We start from the raw sequence: 17,532 nt of genomic DNA, 5'->3' as shown, positions 1-17,532 counted from the left end.
AAGTTTTCTGGAAAGTAATAAAAACAGTCTTTATAACTTTCCCATTAACAATATAGAGACGGACATCAACAAACCCATCGTAATGACTGAGTTAGACGAAGCCCTTATTTTTCTGATGATTCTAACTTAGGACCAGACGATATACCTATTAGCTTTCTACAACGTTTCTCAAAAGCAGCTAAAGTCACACTGCTGGAAATATTTGATCAAATATATACAAAACATACATTTCCTCAAAAATGGTTGCAAGGGACTATTATACCCATACAGAAGATGGGAAAAATGAATTATCAGTTGATTCTCACAAATCCATATCCTTAACCGGCACCATGTGGAAATTATTAGAAAAAATAAGTAATAACAGACTTGTTTGGAAACTATAACAAAGAAAACTAATAATACCAGAACAGACTGGTTTTAGAAAACACAAAAATCCAATGGACAACATTATAGATCAAGATAGGCACATTATGGCTTTCTTTCACAACTTTCCAAATAATAGAAGTTTTTAAGTTAGGATAAATAGCTCTTTCTCTTACCTCAAAATACAACAACATGGAACATCGCATTGTTCAGTGATCAGTTATGAATCTGATAGCTATCAAAAACATCAGCATTAATATACAGAAACCAGTAAGATTCAGAATCTATGCAGATCATCTGGCTATGTACATACAAAGTAAGAATCTAGCAACAGTGAAATAAATTTTACAATCACACATTAATATAAAATGAAATTACTTGAAAAATGGTCCAGAGATTCTGGTTTTCGCTTGTTTGCATAGTTCCTCTAAAAGAGAGATAGACCAAAAACCACTACTTGAACTAAATAGTATCCCTCTCGCTTATAACTTATAAAAAGTTCTCTTAAACAGAGAGTGGGAATCTGACCAAGAGACTTTACTCTCAATCTACAGGTATGTCATAAGATCTAATTTCGATTATGGGTCCATCGCCTATACTTCCGCTAAAAAACCGATACTAAAATGTTTAGATACCATAGTGGATAAAGCATTACACATAGTTACTGGAGCTTACAGAACCTCTACCATCGAGAGTTTACAACTAAAACTAGGAGTAGACTAGCATTGTCATATGCCAGTACTATAATGAGCAACCATGAACATGTAGAATAGGAGAGTGAGCTATTCCTTTTATCAGAGAGTTTTAAGATATATCAGACAACTGAATATACAAATTTCTCTCATTCTACAATTGAATATTGATATATCTCCCCCATGACTGATTCAAACTCCGAGCATTGTTTGAATATCTTCAACAATGCAGAAACGCCAGCCTTTGTAATATATCACAACTTTCACTCGAAACTCTCCATGTGTTCTAACTTCCATAAAATATACACTGATGCATCCAAAACTCCCAATGGAGGGACTGCTGTTATCACTTCTCATAAACCTCCCTTTAATTATAAATTACCTGACGTAATCTCTGTATATTCAACGGAAATATATGCTATTCTATAAGCTTTAGTTGAAATTCAATCATCAAACCCACATAAAACTGTTATTATGGCAGATTCCTTAAATGCCTTGATCTATTTAGTAATATCTACACCAACACCCTCTTGAACTAAAAATCAAGTTTCAATTGCATCTAATACAAAACAACAGTCTAGATATCAGATTTTTGTGGGTGTCTTTTCATCAAGGAATACAAGGAAATGTAAATGCTGACAAACACGTGTGACGAGATAGCATATACCAAACTGAAAATTAATCTTAAGTGGCAATTTGAGATCATTCAAAAAAATTAAAACAAGTAGAGGTGTTGAACAGTTTATACACATTGCAAAGAAAATAATGTAATACAAAAACATGGAAACCCTACTAGGAAAAATATCTATAAAATATCTATAAGTATCTGTTAAATAGGCTTCCAATTAACAATTATTACCAAATCCATCGCTAATGACCAACATGGGTGATGCGATACTTTCCAACCAAAAAACTGATACCAAGCGAAATTTCAGAAAAGCATTGATTAGACCAACTTCCATGCCAAAAGTAGTGAATTTTTCTAGTTGTCGCATACCAAATAACCCTAAAAAGGAATGAAATTCCACCAAAACACTTGACTATGGAATTGTACAAATCATAAAATAAAATATATAGTTTGGTTTCGACTATCGATAATCACAGTTTGTAGTAATGAATTTATAATGTATTTGTAATTAATTTCAATCTGTTTTTTGGATCTCGGTTTATTTTACGATTTTTGTAATAATTTTCTTCAGTTTTTATTTTTATCAACTTTTTAAATGCGTTGGGGTGATGGCTTTTGGTGATCAATTCAAGTAGACAAATTAGAAGAAAACTGTTAGTAAAGAAGTCAAGAGTTTGACCTAGAAAAATCAACAATTCAATAGTGATTTCCTCATTTTAAGAGGAGCGGAATAAGCATTGAGGACGATGTACTTCGAGGAAGCTCTAAAGAGAGCAAGACCTCACTCGTATACAAGGTTGCCTATAACTAGGATCCAATGTGAATTTGTTCCTAGTTACCTCTACAAGAGAAACGGAGGGTAACAAAGATATTATCACAAATATATAGAAACAATTCCAAAATTTTATATATTGGGACTTGAATTGCTTTTGTGTCCATGTGTATTCTCAAAATGTAGCCTCCAGTGACTACTCCTGTTCTCACATCTCAAGAGGATGGTCGCTGGACAGAAACTAAAGCCTATTCTATCAAGAAAGAACTTTCCAGCACACAAGCTATTTATTATCACCAGGTACGTATATCACACTAAATTTTCCAATTCATAATTTGTATTGACATTAACGAAAAGACTTATCACATATTTGTGACAAATTTTGTATTTGAAATTTATTTGCATATTATTCAGAACAAAAGTTTCATATCTATTTTTTCATTTCAAATATTTCTCAAAAATCACATGCGAGAGCCGTAATATCATATTGATGGAAAAACGGCGGAAAATAGAGTAAATAAATACTTCTCGAACAATGGAATCCCAAGCAAGTTGCATCTATTTTATTAGGTAAATCCCACTGTGGAGACATCAAAGACTTTCATTTCAAATATACTGATTGTACGAAATGAAATTCGCTGGAATCATTGAAGGAGACTACGGGGGGTTAATGTAAGTACCATCATCTGAATCTAACAATGCAAAGCTTGATTTAAATGGATATTTGATCAAAGTTCATCGAGATAAAAGGAATATACAAAGTATATCAATGGAAAAGAAACTTCAAGGAATACTGAATGGAAAAATTCACTATTGGAGAAAAATTCAAATGAACTTTGTTCCATATCCATCTATGTCGAAATGTTTTTTATTTTTCAGTATAACAACTAATACTATCACTGGGAAATACGAGGTTAGTTTCACTTTTCAGAAACAATACTTTTGCTATGGTGGTAGTTATATTGTTAGTTTCCGCCATGTTTTGATGTTATTTGAGCTGTGGCTATTAAATCATGAGACTCGAGATATAAAACGTTGATATTATGTGTATTTATTATCACTTTCGATATATACCCCTCCTCTATCACTACATCGCTCTAAGTGAATCTTCCATTGTTCGAAACAGTGCAGGAAGACTTTTTGTTTGACAAAAGCTTTCCGCATGCTGAAATTTCCATGTAAAATTTGTTCCACACAATTATTGTCTATTCCTAAAGATACAGCAATCGTATGAATATACAGCCGACGTTTTCGATATTTTCATCCCTTTTGACGAGGAAGGTCGAACGTGAATCATCTCCAAGGTCTTTTCGGCCATCTTGAAAATGCTGACACCACTCAAAAATACGTAGACACTAAACTTTAGTTGAAGTATGAGCCTTAGTTGAAGGTTTTCCAAGTTTCGTGTGGGGCATGCTTATGTCAAAATTTTACATAAATCTGACTGATAGATAAATTCTGATATTTATATAAATAAAACTATATTGTACATAATTTTTCATGTGAAAAACTATAGAAACAGTGGAAAAGTTACATAAATATTGAATTGGAACTGTTCGGTCCTATTGAATAGTTTGTAAGTAGTTATATACTTTCAAAAGTGATTATACGAACACAGATGTTGCTGAACATACGGAACCATTATGTTTTGATGCGGATAAGATGATTGACATTTGCGTGCCAGAAAGGAGTTTGTTATACATATTATAAATTATTTCATGTTTATTATTGTTTTGCTTGTGAGCTATTCGTAATCAAACCTTCTAGAACAGATGTTGGAAACTTATCAAGATTGCATATAGTAACAAAAACGTCTGTTTTTGTTACTAACGTCTGTGTAAATGATTTTGTCTTTGTCATGGATTTACGAGGTATGTCTCTAACTTTTTGAATTAATAAAGAACGAAGATATTTCTCACAATAATCATTTTTAATTTTCAGCAATTCAAGTCTATACACTTGTTCCAGCGATGCTTGAAGTTTTTCAACCTTCTCAAATAAAACTTGTCATATTTCTCCTGAAAATAGGTCTTTACGTATGCGACAGAGTATTCTTTTATTGAGTTGGGAATTTTGCAACCGTTGGTGATATTCATACTGTATACTTTGTTCACACCACCATTACACCAACACACAATTATACTGTCTGACACACGTTTCGATAACTAAGTTATCATCTTCAGATACTGAAGGTAAACTTCTTCCTTCACCCGCGAAAAATATTTCCAGCGGGAATCTTTTTTCCTTAATTGGGTACTAAATTATAAACTGGGCTGTAAGAAAGAGGACCTTTGTCTCTATTGAAACTGTTCTTACATTTAATAATTGTGATTGTGACGGGATGAAGTAAGTTAGAAGAGATCGTTGATGCCCGATTCAAAGAGCACATAGCTCATTTAAAATATGAACGGACTGAAAAATCGAGCATTGCCGATCACGCTGCAAGCCATAATCATGAAAGGAATATAAATAATGTAAAATTATTGAAAAATTCATCCAATAATGAATTGTTGTTAGTGTTTGTGTAGTGGTAGTATAAACATTGTGTTAAGTATGAAGTCTTCTTTTGATAAAAATTTCTATCCTACAAGTGGAACATTGAAGTTGCGAAACAAATCTAATGGTTTCTAGTCGACCAATTTATAATCAGTGAATGTAAATCATGGCGATAACCCAAATGTGAGAAAGTTTATTAATCTGATAGAAAATTATTCTTTTTTCCTTTAAAAGCGGTCACTTTCCTGCAATGTCTCGTTCTACTCTACCAAACATTAATATATTTAACGATGTTTTTCTTGTGTTCTTCATAAGGGGTGCGAACCGAAGAAAAAATGAAGGGAAAATTTATTTGAGGTGAAAAGTGCGAGAAAAAAGTGCTGTCCATAGGCCCCCTCTAGGCCCGAGGAAAAGTTTACTGTTAAATATAAATTTGAAATAAATCTTTTCCAATCAAATATCACTTGAATTACGTTTAAGATAACAAAAAAATATGAAAAGTACGGTTTTTTTACAATTGGATGAAGTGTAGGATACTTTTTCAAGGACCAAAGACAGTCCAAACAAATTGTAAAGCATATTTGAATACGAATTAAATAAAAGACGTCGTGCAGTCTAGGGCTACTCTGGGCTGTGAGGAAAGGAAGCGAAGAGAAAAAGATGTCACATTTTGCTTGAACTGCATTAATAGAGTCTGGAATATGGTGATTCGAATGCGTTTTTGGTCCAAAGCAACCGCGGCACCCAACGACCGGTTGAATAACGCTTGCTTAAATATTCAGTCAATATAGTGCAAATGCGTTATTTTGGTATTTAGATAGACTCTTTTTTATCTGTTCTATCAAAGCAATGAGAACTATGTCTGAATTACATGAATTGGCCTTTGAATTGCTTTCGCATCCAGTGTAAGACAGAAGCTTTGTGTCGGTGAACAGGTTATCTAAAGAATCGTACTATAATCAATGTATGACCATCGAAGCAAACAAAAGCATACAAAAAAAAAGATTTTTCGATTGTTTCTCTAGTAGTCTACATCCATCCTATTTTCTTACAATATGTATTGCAGTTGGTGCTAATGACCATAACAAGTAGAATGGAAAAATGACATATCAACATCTATTTTATGCCATATCAGCTTTTTATACAAGTTGAATACTGTCAAATAGTACAGAGAAAGACAATTTGACATCTAATTATTTTTGTGAATAATCGTTCCTGTTGATCATTTTTTTCATAAATGAAGTTATGTAATCGACCTGAATTGATAGAAAAAACATTTTAGCAACATATCAGGACACTCATATGGAAAGATACCCATTGAAAGTGATATCTTTTCGAACCACACAAATAAGCGTGTTGTCAATAAGAAAAGTTATTACTGAATGTATTTCATAATTAATATCAATGATGGACAAACAAAAATGTGTTTTCTTTTTTCGGTAATATAAATCAATCTAGTTTGGAAATATTATAAATGGAAACTTCTTCTTTCAGTACCGTGCTTGTCTTTGATCGTGGGCCATGACAATTTGATTGAATTGGTCTCTATTTATTGCTACTCGTAAAATTTTTTCTACCCCCAATTCTGTCCAATTTCTAATACTCCGTAGAACAACAGCTTTTTGCCCTATACCTTTCCCCGAATGAGTAGTCGAAAAATGACATGTCCGAAATAACTGATCTTTCTTTTATTAATGATGATAAGGAGCGTCCATGACTAACATTCGTACAAAAAAAATGCTCCATACGTAACAGCGGAGTGTCCTCAACTGTGAGGTTTCTATTTGTGAGAGCTGCTTTCCATTTAATGAACGCCCTACATGCCACTTCAATCCTAGCTATTATCTCTTAGTCACACGTTTTTTCCATCACTAACTTTGAATAAATTGATATTGTAATAGATAATCAAATAATTACTAACTAATAATTTCTATTAACAGTATTTCGAGTCTCTTAGAAATCTTTGGCAACTAAGTATTTTGGCAGATCATATTCTTGCCCCATTTCATTTTTTGCGTTTGACTCGGATTGAAAATATGGTTTGTGATTGATCTTCCAGATCGAAAGTCGCATTGGTTATTTCCTTCAGATTCTCTCAACCTTCTTTCTATGGTCTTAGCCATTATTTTGTAGACAAATGGGACAATTTATTTCTGATCTGCAAAGATAAGAAAAAATCATTGGGTGACAAACAGAAACAGTATGGCGAATGACCACCAAATCGTTGTTTTGGCTATTCTAAAAGCGTCTCTCGCGATTGGTTCCCTTGATTATTTCGAACACTTTTGGCAAAAAATGCTGGTGCACCATTCAGAATTGCTGTAATGGAACGGTAGCGATATGCCCACTTATTCCGGAAAAATAGTCGAATTTGCTTCGAAGTGGTCCATCTTGAAAGATCCATACAGTCTATTGTTAGTTAATTTTGAGTTCATATGCATAGATCCATGATTCGTCACCTGTCACGATCTTATAGACGTCTTGAGAAACACCGCAATTGAATTTTTTCAGCATTTCTTTGTACTAATCAACACGAACTTTTCTTTTGAGCGAGTGTCAAATTATACGGTATCAACAGGAAAAAATCTTTTTGACCACCAAATATTCATGCAATATTGAAGGTATGCGAGTTGAAATAATGTTCAGCAATGCCTCAATCTTACGGTATGGCACAACAGCCGAATTTGGACGACCTTCACGAAATGAACTTGAGTAGCAATTTCAATAAAATATTTTATTGTAGTTTCGGCATCGTTGAAGACATTGGTAGCTTGCATAAAGTCTGTATTTATTTTTTGCAATCATTTATTTCTTATTTTATATGTGTTTGGTGTCTATGTTTCTGATGTTGAAGTTCTTTGTGAAGATTTCTTTAATTCAGCGTTAGAATCAATCAAAATTTAATCATCGTCAAAGAGTGTGGATGTAGATAGCTGTGGTTCTAAAGAACCACTACTAACATACATTTTAAACGATGTTTTGTAACTATATCCATCAAAATGCACAATTTATAGTTCGGCTGGCGAAAATAGAAAAATAGGAGAAACCAACCACCAGATAATCAGCAGCTATACCTCCTAAAATATGGACCGAATCATGGTATTAACATCCAAAAATAGGGACTGAAGAAATTGGAAAATATAAGGCAAGCCTTAAAATAAGTGGAAGATGTGATAGTATATTATTTCCGATTTTTCAAAACGGACTGTTTCCTGAAAATTATGTAAACTTGATTACAATATAACATTTCTTATAATTTTCTTCTCCATTCACTTCGATGTATTCAAATGTTTCAAAACATACATATCATTTTATCACATGTTTCGATATTTATAAAATTGGAATGATTTTTCAAACAAACCAAAGCAAATATCACAAAATCCGTGATAGGTTCATAAATTGTGACCAATAAAATATTCCATGTTAATCTTTTATCATGAGAATTAGAACCATAGGTGGCCACGTTTATCATAGTTTTATAGCAACTTATTGGCTTTTGGTTGCTACCTATGACATTAGGCATTTTGGTCTTGAACAGTAAAACCTGGTATATCTCTCTAGCTAGTCACGCGTCGCAATATCAGTGTTCCGAGAAAATTCGAATAACAGTTACAGAAGTAGTATCATGTAATAAGAACATTGACAAAAGCACAGTTCAATTTATTCACTAAAATTATTAGTGAGGTAACGTACGTACCTTATAAGACTGGTCTGTAAGTTTTTTTCTTGACACCGAAATATCCTCCTCCTAAACAATATTTTTGATCCACCCATGAACACAAAATAACACAACATCAAATTACTTTGTATACTTCATGAAAATGATGTCTTAGAAGTGAATCAACGTTTGAGAGGTGACTCAAGGCGCCGAATTGAGATTTTGTTACCGAGGATGTTTTTGTTTATTTCTACCTATTATTTTATTCAATTTAGACATTCTCTGTGTTGTTTTTCCTTGCAGTTAATTATGTTCTTTTCAACTGTCTCTTGAGAATACAGAGTTGTGAATTGATTCGAGGGTATAAAGAAAATGCGCGTAGGATTTTTATATATAAAATTCAGATCAATCAAAATCAACCCTCCACAGTTTTTTTCTTTAAAAAAATTGAACAGAATGAGTTACAGTGTAAACTTCATACGTCGTTATAATCTGATTTGATATGATATTGAATTTCGTATTCACCATAAATCCAATAATTATGTTTTCCTTTGTTTCCTGATTATATTAATAATGATAGTATATGTCTTCCCCTTTTCTGTACTCCTTGCTTTTGTGAAGTTTTCCTGCACCTGCACCAGTTTGAACATCCACGAACTGTTTCATTTTCTATTGGTTTCTGCTAGAAATTTTCATCATTCACTTCTCGTCATATCCATACTCGTTTTTCCTGTTATTTTCTTTAGTTGTTGTATCTCTGATGCTATCATTATACTCTGTTCACTTATTACTCAGATTTCACTTCAATTTACTAAGGTAAACACTGTTGTTTTTTTTCTCCGTCTACTGTGAAAATGATTATCTCAGATATCCAAATGTAGTTCCTTTATCAACTTTTTTGTTATCAATTATTCCTAATGATTTTTATTTTAGTTTGATACCATGTTTTTAATTTATTTGTATCCACCTCCATTTTCAAATTTTCTTTTTTCTTTATTCATATATCTACTTTTTACTATTCTCTCAAATAAATCTGTTACTATTACTATATCATCTGCATAAAATAATCCGTATATTTTCACTGGTGCCAGGGTTCTGTAGCCAATTATTGTCTTTTATTGTTTCTAGTTATTCTATTCTATTATTTTAGTGATCCTATTCTTGTCTAGTACAAACAGAACGGGACTAAAATTATCTCTTCACCTTACACTTATCTCCATCCTAAACCCTGTTGATCTTCTCTTTCTTTTTGAACCTCTCCTTGTACGTTTTTATGTCGTTATATCTATTTCTTCCGGGATATTTCTATTTTCCTCTATATCTCAAACCATTTTGTTTTCAAAAGAATCGATAAATGTTTTATGTTTCTTCCTTGATATTCATATGATAAAATGAATCCCTTTTCTGTTCTTCTCTCGTCATATTTCCGTCTCCTTGACTGTTTTTTTTTTCGAAAAGTTTTCTCCATGTTTATTTTTATATTATTTTCTTCATCTCTAATCCTTCTCATTCTCTTAATTCTTTGTCTCCCATTGCTTTGATTTTGATCCAAAGGCCTCTATTATTGTCTTTATAATTACTTGGTAATTCATCTCCAAACTGACTGAATGTTTGCTTCTTTGCTATCTCAATTTCTTTAGCAATTTCTTATAGTTTTGTATGCCTCTTTGTTTCCTTCACTTCCATTTTCAATCTCATTATTCCAAGCTGCTTTTATTCTGCATAGCTATTCTCTCAATTTCTTCTGTTCACCACTTGCTTTCGTGTGTCTTTTATTCTATTCTCCTTATCCCACAAATCTCTTCAATTTCTCTATACATTCTTTCTTCCGATGACTTCTACTCTCATCTCTTTTAATTCAGCAAATTTTCTATCCCGGTATTTCTTTTCTTCGTAGCTCGTGTATCGAAATTCACTCATAATCCATGTTTACCACATTTTTTCTTCTCTCTTTATCTCCAGCTCTCCACTCACTAGTCTATGTTTCGTGCTCATTTCTTGTTATTGCTGCTATCCTTCCAATTAGTCTTACCATCATCCTCTCTGTATATGTTATATAATCTATTTCTGCATCTTTCTCTTCCTCCTTGAGTGTAAAGTTATTCTGTAGCTTTTATTTTCCATATGAGTTCATGCAAATACAAAATTCAATTATACTTCTCCAATTTCTGTTTATTATTTTTTCTTTATAGTTCCTTCCATACATCCTAGACCCAAAAATTCCATATTTAGACTTTCAGATTTTCGTTTCCTTTCCTTATTTCATTAAAATATTCCTACAGGTCATTGTAAACATTCTCTTATCTTGCAGTACATCTTCAACTGATGCATTTAGTTGTATTATGTGAAATATTTCTTTTAATTCTAATCAACTCACTGACTGTTTGAGAGACTCATAATTTTCCTCATTCCTACTTCTACATTTTTCACAACTAGAACAGCTGTTTCTGATTCACTTGGTATACAATAACGTTGTCTAAATGTTTCCCGATAAAGAAATTCCTAAAAGCTCTCATTTTTCTCAAAATAAATGCTGCACTTCGCACAACATCCGACTTGGTCGACTGTGGAATATTCTGTGTAGAAATTATCACACATTTTATAGCGGCACGGCTGGTTCAGAATGTCATTAAACCTGTTTTCCGACATTGTTCACTCTACGATAATTTGAGTTTCATTACTTGGAGTAAAATGAAATGATTGTTAGACTGCAATTTGTTTCGAGACGAAACTAAGCTTGTTTCTCGTTTTCTACTAAAAACAGTGAATTTGATAAATTCTGAGAGAAATGTTTGAGACACTAACAACTGACTTCTTTTGAAATGAAACACCTCGTTATATATTTATAATACTATCTACGTCTAGAAAGTCACTCGATTGTTAATGGATTTTAATGGATTTTAATTTTCTAAAATGACTCCTACTGCCGTCAGAAGTATTTAAAATGAATATCTTTGGAAGGATAAGTAATCTCATTGGTATTGTTGTTATATTTTTAATTTAAGGAGAAAAAATACGATGAAAGTGAGAAATGGCAAAGTATTCGAAACTAAATATTGTAATAATACAACTAATTGTGCGAATGGGTCATCAAATAGCAAAAACCTTATCTTTACAAAGAGATATAACAGACAACTCACTCCGAACTGAATGGTGAAAAACTTGTCCAGATCCACATTACAATATTTAATTTTTCGAGCACAGCGATTGATTCAAAGGTATAGATAAACAACAACAATACACAGAAAATCAGTCCCTTGGAATACTTCTAGTAGGGATTCCCGTTCACAGTAGTTGGTTATGAGCTGTGCAAGTGTACGGTCTATTAGAGGTCAAATAAAAAGTATGTGAACAATAAAGTATGTGGCAAACGTGGCTTTATGATCAAAAATCATCAAATCGATATGCAAATTTGGTGGAAGTCGTATTAAAGTCTCGCACAGAGAGATGATGAACAATTGAAAGTAGATGGCAAAATCTATCAACATATTTATGCTCAAAAAGTGATTTCAACTGTTTTCAACCGATTTTTCAGCCGAGAAATTTTCAGTAAAGATCTATCCAAACAATGTTATTGACAAATTCTTCTCAGACTACACGCTACAAAATTGCAGAGCAAGGTCTGACAATAAGACAAGGATGAAATGTCTTAAAAAATTTTTCAAAAACAAACGAGATATGTTTCTAATATGCAAAATAATTCATAGTATGTTCCCATCAAACATAATGCTACATCTTTAAGGTATAATAAAGAACTAAAAAGAAAACATATCCGTGAGCTATTTTCGGTATGAATACTGGAAATGGAAAATGGTTTTAGATATAAAATAGTAAATGGAAGACGAATAGTAATGGAAATTAATCGTTTCATAAAGTAGAAAAACGAATATATATCGAAAATTCGAGAGTATCATAATAAAGGTGGACTAATATATTATTCGGGTGAAGTACGGTTGACAGCCTCGATAGTATTCGTAAAGCCTAGACAAATGATAATTGGTAATGTAAAATGAAAGTACTCTATTCCAGAGGTGAATGTATATGCATTTATGCGGTAGGGAGCAGGGTTGGGTGATTAATCATTATTAAGTTCAGGATAACTCCTTAGATCACCGCCAGAATATTGAAGAGACCCTTTTTGAGTCTTGGTTCGAAGAAAAACTGGTATTAGTACTATATGCAAATAGTGTAATTGTGTTAGATACCGCCTCGTATCATTCAAGACAAATTCGTAAAATCCAACTAAATATTTCTCGAAAGCAGGATTTTCTAGTTAAGCAGGAACTATATTTCGAAGAGCATGATACAAAGAAGCAGCTCATAAATGTTTTAGAAATCAAACTAATCGCTAAAGTATATACTGTGGAGACAATGGTTAAGAAGTGTGTATGTTTTAAATCCAATCGAATTGAAATAGTACCCACAAAAAAGACATATAAAAACTGATAACACTACCAAAACTTACTCCTCCATTGTGGAACTGATAATAAAAGAATGTTCAAACATTACAACATATACAACATGTACCAGTTTCAAATAGTAGACTTGTAATTTATTTAGACGACGTCGACAGTGATTCTGAGATACATCAAAGTGATGCTAGTGATTCAAAATAATTTTATTGTAGTATATTATTTATCATAAATGTAGACCACAGGGCATCCAAATTGGTAAGTTACAATTATAGATAGTAAATTGTCATAGTTATTAAGCTGAAAAGTTATTACTTTCAAGTATGATTCCACTATTATGAAATATTCACTGTATTCTATCTATATTATGGCAACAAAAACAAAAAATGGTATTTAACAACTTTTTCTGCAGAAGATTTGTAAGCTCCATAAGTAACTTCATTAAAAAAGTGCTATGTAACTTTTACGCGAGTTTTTGAGTTACAAATAAATCTCTAAAGCAACAAATTCTTGTTTATTTTTAATTTTACTGGAATTATCTTCGCTTGTTTTATTGAGTTCAACTCTGTACAATTATTAATGATGGGTTCCATTTCTACGTTTGTGAGCTGATTATGGTTTTCCAAAGTGAGAAAAACTGTGGTAAAGTTGATCACTATTTGATGACAGGCATTATATCATAAGATTATTTTTAAAACTCGCCCCGGTATATTAGTTTGGCCATCGAAATTATTTTTTTATAGTTCTAAATTGTATAAAACGTTGTTAGAACCAGCACGATTTTTCAAGCATAAATTAACACTTTTTATTCACTTTCAAACTCTATAGCTCTGAGCTAGTAATGTAAGACTGTCCTCAAAGGAAAAGGGCCAGACAAACATTGGCCTTTCTAGGATATTGTGTGTGTTCTCTAATTCAGTGAGGGTATTTTGTTGATCTGTAAGAAACACCGATCTTCACTTAATAATGCATGGCAAAGTAATGAATATGAGAATTATAGGTCCACGCACAAATAGGAAAATCTTCGTCAATAGTTCGGGAAACTAACAACTGAGATATTCTTCGAAAGAGTAATAATAGTCAATATGATAGCCAACATAGAAACCGACGATTGGTCATGGTCATAGCTCGCGAAGATTAAAGAGATGTTCACTATCGATGTATGGCTAACATTGAAAACATGTGTGGTGTGTGGAGGGTTTTCCTCACACTCAAGCATCATGATTCTATTCCATCATTAAGTGCTTTTCTACTTTATCAATTGTTCCTTAAGATATATGGAAGTCACTTCTTGTTGTCTTCGGGTCCAATGTCCGTAACCAATTATTTGTTAAGCTATTATTTAATGTATTTCCGTCAATCTAACAATTTTCGAGAATTTCATACAAAAATTATAATAATGACAACTCACTATTTTATAATAGTTTGCTGATTATTATGAATAAACTAAAGTTGCTACGGAAACTCTTTGAAGTATTCAGAATAATCACGATCTAAAAATATGAGTATAATATCTATTTTATTTTATTCTATCTTAATGCCGCAATGAAACCTAACATTTCTAAATAGAGAATGAAGAGACCTTACAAATGATGTATCATAAATATATATTTCTCATTAAAAAATTGGAAGATTGGGATCGTATTTTCAACTTGTGGATTGTCGATTTATATTTTCAATTCTTCACGATTTTTCTGTCACGTTGATAGGAGAAAAGATTCAACTAGTCTAGAAACAAATTATATTACTAGAACTCCAGTAGAGAGTCTGTCGCCTACCGAAAAAATAAACCTGCTTTGTTGTACGAGGGTGTTATTCTAACTTTTTACAATCAAACAATAGGTGGTGTTAATAAGTTATGCATTTATTTCTGCGGAGCTAGTGACAATTGAGAAATTGGCTAAGTAAATTATTGATAGTGCAGTGACTGAAGCATCCGTTTCTCATTATTGCTTCCTCTACATTTTAACTAATTATTCCTTCATACATTTCATCTCGCTTTTCTACTCTTCCGTTAAATGTCTCTATTAGATATATTATACTTTTGTATTTTCTCATGTTTCTGTCAGGTCATACCAAAATTTATACTTGTTATTTTCATTATCATCTTCATTTGGCCGATATGTCACAATAACACTGTAGTTTTTTTGTTCTTTATGCAATTCTACTATCATTATCGTTTATGATTGAGGCTCTCATTTGTGTATATATTAAATTAGATCTTTATTTATTGAATATGCCTGCAGCTACTCTTTTCGTTGGGTGTACACCACTATGAACTATACTATTATATGTCCATTGTACGATTTGAACTTTCCTAATCCTTCTGTCTTCGTTTCCATTAGACCCTAATAAAGACTTTTGATTTCAAGATGTATCTCTTTCCACTCATAATATTCTCAGTAGCCATTTTCCAAGTATTATCTTTGTATTTGTTTTCCTTTTATTATTATTATGTTTTCTTGGTAATTGCTTTGAGTTTTGTTCTATTTTTGTATATTCCATGTTCGTTACTTGTGTCATTTCCATGTTGACCCTGTATATCTGTTAACCATACAAATACTCAGATTGATTGAAAGGGTTTACCACATTCTTATTTAAGTTCATTCTTACATAAATAAAGTCGATAAATTGATTTGTATACAATTTTTACGCAAAAGATGTGAATTTATTGAAATTCGATATTTAAAAGTTAGTTAATCAATTTTCCTCAAAATTTTTGAACATGTCATTTACATTAGAAGTGAATTCCAAACGACGATAAGCTCTATATAATCTAGAAATACTCGGAAATGCTTTCACTCCTTAATGTCATCGGGAAGATTATTGAATAATTAAAGTTCTTGTTGAACTGATACATTTGCAGCCATAATTAACTAAGTACGGAGTTAGGTGTGATTAGATACAAAATGAAGGCTCTAATGCTGAATTTTTAAGTAGTCTCAATATACGAGTACGGTTTGACAAGTGTCTTGGTGAAATTATTTTACTATTAAGAATATTTTCCAACATCATCATTTTATGTTTAGACATTTCATGTAAGTTTTTCAAGATGTTTTCTTTATTCAGTCTTGATAAATGCAAGGTATCTCGAAAGAAAGTTTACATTGAGAAAAGAAAGGAGTTCCTCCTGAAAAAAAATATAAAAAAATGAATAAAAATTTATGGTGTCAGATTCCGACCCTTACATGGTTTAAGTAGGGCAGCAACCTAAAGTAATTTGTCCGAAATCAGTGCAGGTGACTTGTTGAGGAAAGGAAAGGAAAAGTAGAAAGCAAACGCCCAAGAGGCAGATCTCCAGCTAGATGGGTAGACCGAACAAAACCGTTAATAAAAATGAGACTGCATCATGCCGAAAACATTGCACAAGATATGCCAGCATGGACACAACTACTGAATCAAATATAAATGGTGTCACTTCATCCTTTGGAGGATGTTTAGCTCATGGAGCAACAGAAAATATCAGTGAATGTACTAATTCGTGGTGTTAAAAAAGTATTGGTCACATATTTTTCACGAAATTAATTCTACAGGGAAAGATTGCGAGTGAACCTTTACCTTCTGAAGTAATCAATACATTGGAAACTGCAATCTTTTATGGGTAGCAATTGAGAAACTGCTCTCAGATTTTATAGTAATGCTATTGCAGAAGTATTGTGATAGAAGCTTCATTGGCAAATCAACGAACCTATATGAAATTTGTGGTTGAAATGTTTTCAATAGAACTCGTTAAAACTTTTAGGAATATCAAAGAAAAAATGTCAGTTTTTGGTAAAATTTGTAGTTCAGTGATTAAAAAATTTCAAAGCGTTTTGGAAAAAATACCGCGGCTTCAAAGGCCTCGAGAAAATTGAAGACATATTGAATGGAAACTGATGATGTGGGTGTAGAGTAGAATTTTCAGATTCATGTCAATTTAAATATGCTCCAGTTACTTCGGTGAATAGTGAAATAAGCTTTCGGGGTTATAAAAATATATATAAAAAGCGGAATTTCCAGGTAGATTACTTGGGAAAATTCCTTGTCATTAACTATTATAAGATATTTTTTGAGTTTGTGTAATGATAATATACAAAATACAGTACAGAAAACTAGTCTATTAATTTTGACCATTGTCTTGATTAAACAACACTTTCTTCAGCCAAATGTGGCCGTTTTTGTTCATTGTTACAATAACTTCGCATAATACTCGCCGTTGATAGTTAAGATAGTCCATGTCATGCAGATGGAACGGTCTTTGCCTTGATTGAAGCCGGTTCGTCCTTTTCAGTCCATTGTTTTGATTTATATTTTGTTTCGAGTATGGATTAATGAACCCACATCATATCCATGTTTATTAGATGGAGCAAAGCTTTTTCATGTCAAAATTTTCAGTTAATATGCGATGAACCACAGTTTTTGAGATGCCTACTATGTCTGCTAGCTCGCGCACTTTCAGTCGGCGATCATCCAGTACCGCTGGATTTTCTTCAACATTTCTAGAGTCGTCATCTCATTTAGTTATGATGGTA

The sequence above is a fragment of the Diorhabda carinulata genome, chromosome 8, assembly GCF_026250575.1.
Source record: "Diorhabda carinulata isolate Delta chromosome 8, icDioCari1.1, whole genome shotgun sequence".
NCBI classification, from domain to species: Eukaryota; Metazoa; Arthropoda; class Insecta; order Coleoptera; family Chrysomelidae; genus Diorhabda; species Diorhabda carinulata.
The sequence above is the reverse complement of the archived record's forward strand: the minus strand, read 5'-3'. Positions refer to the sequence as shown.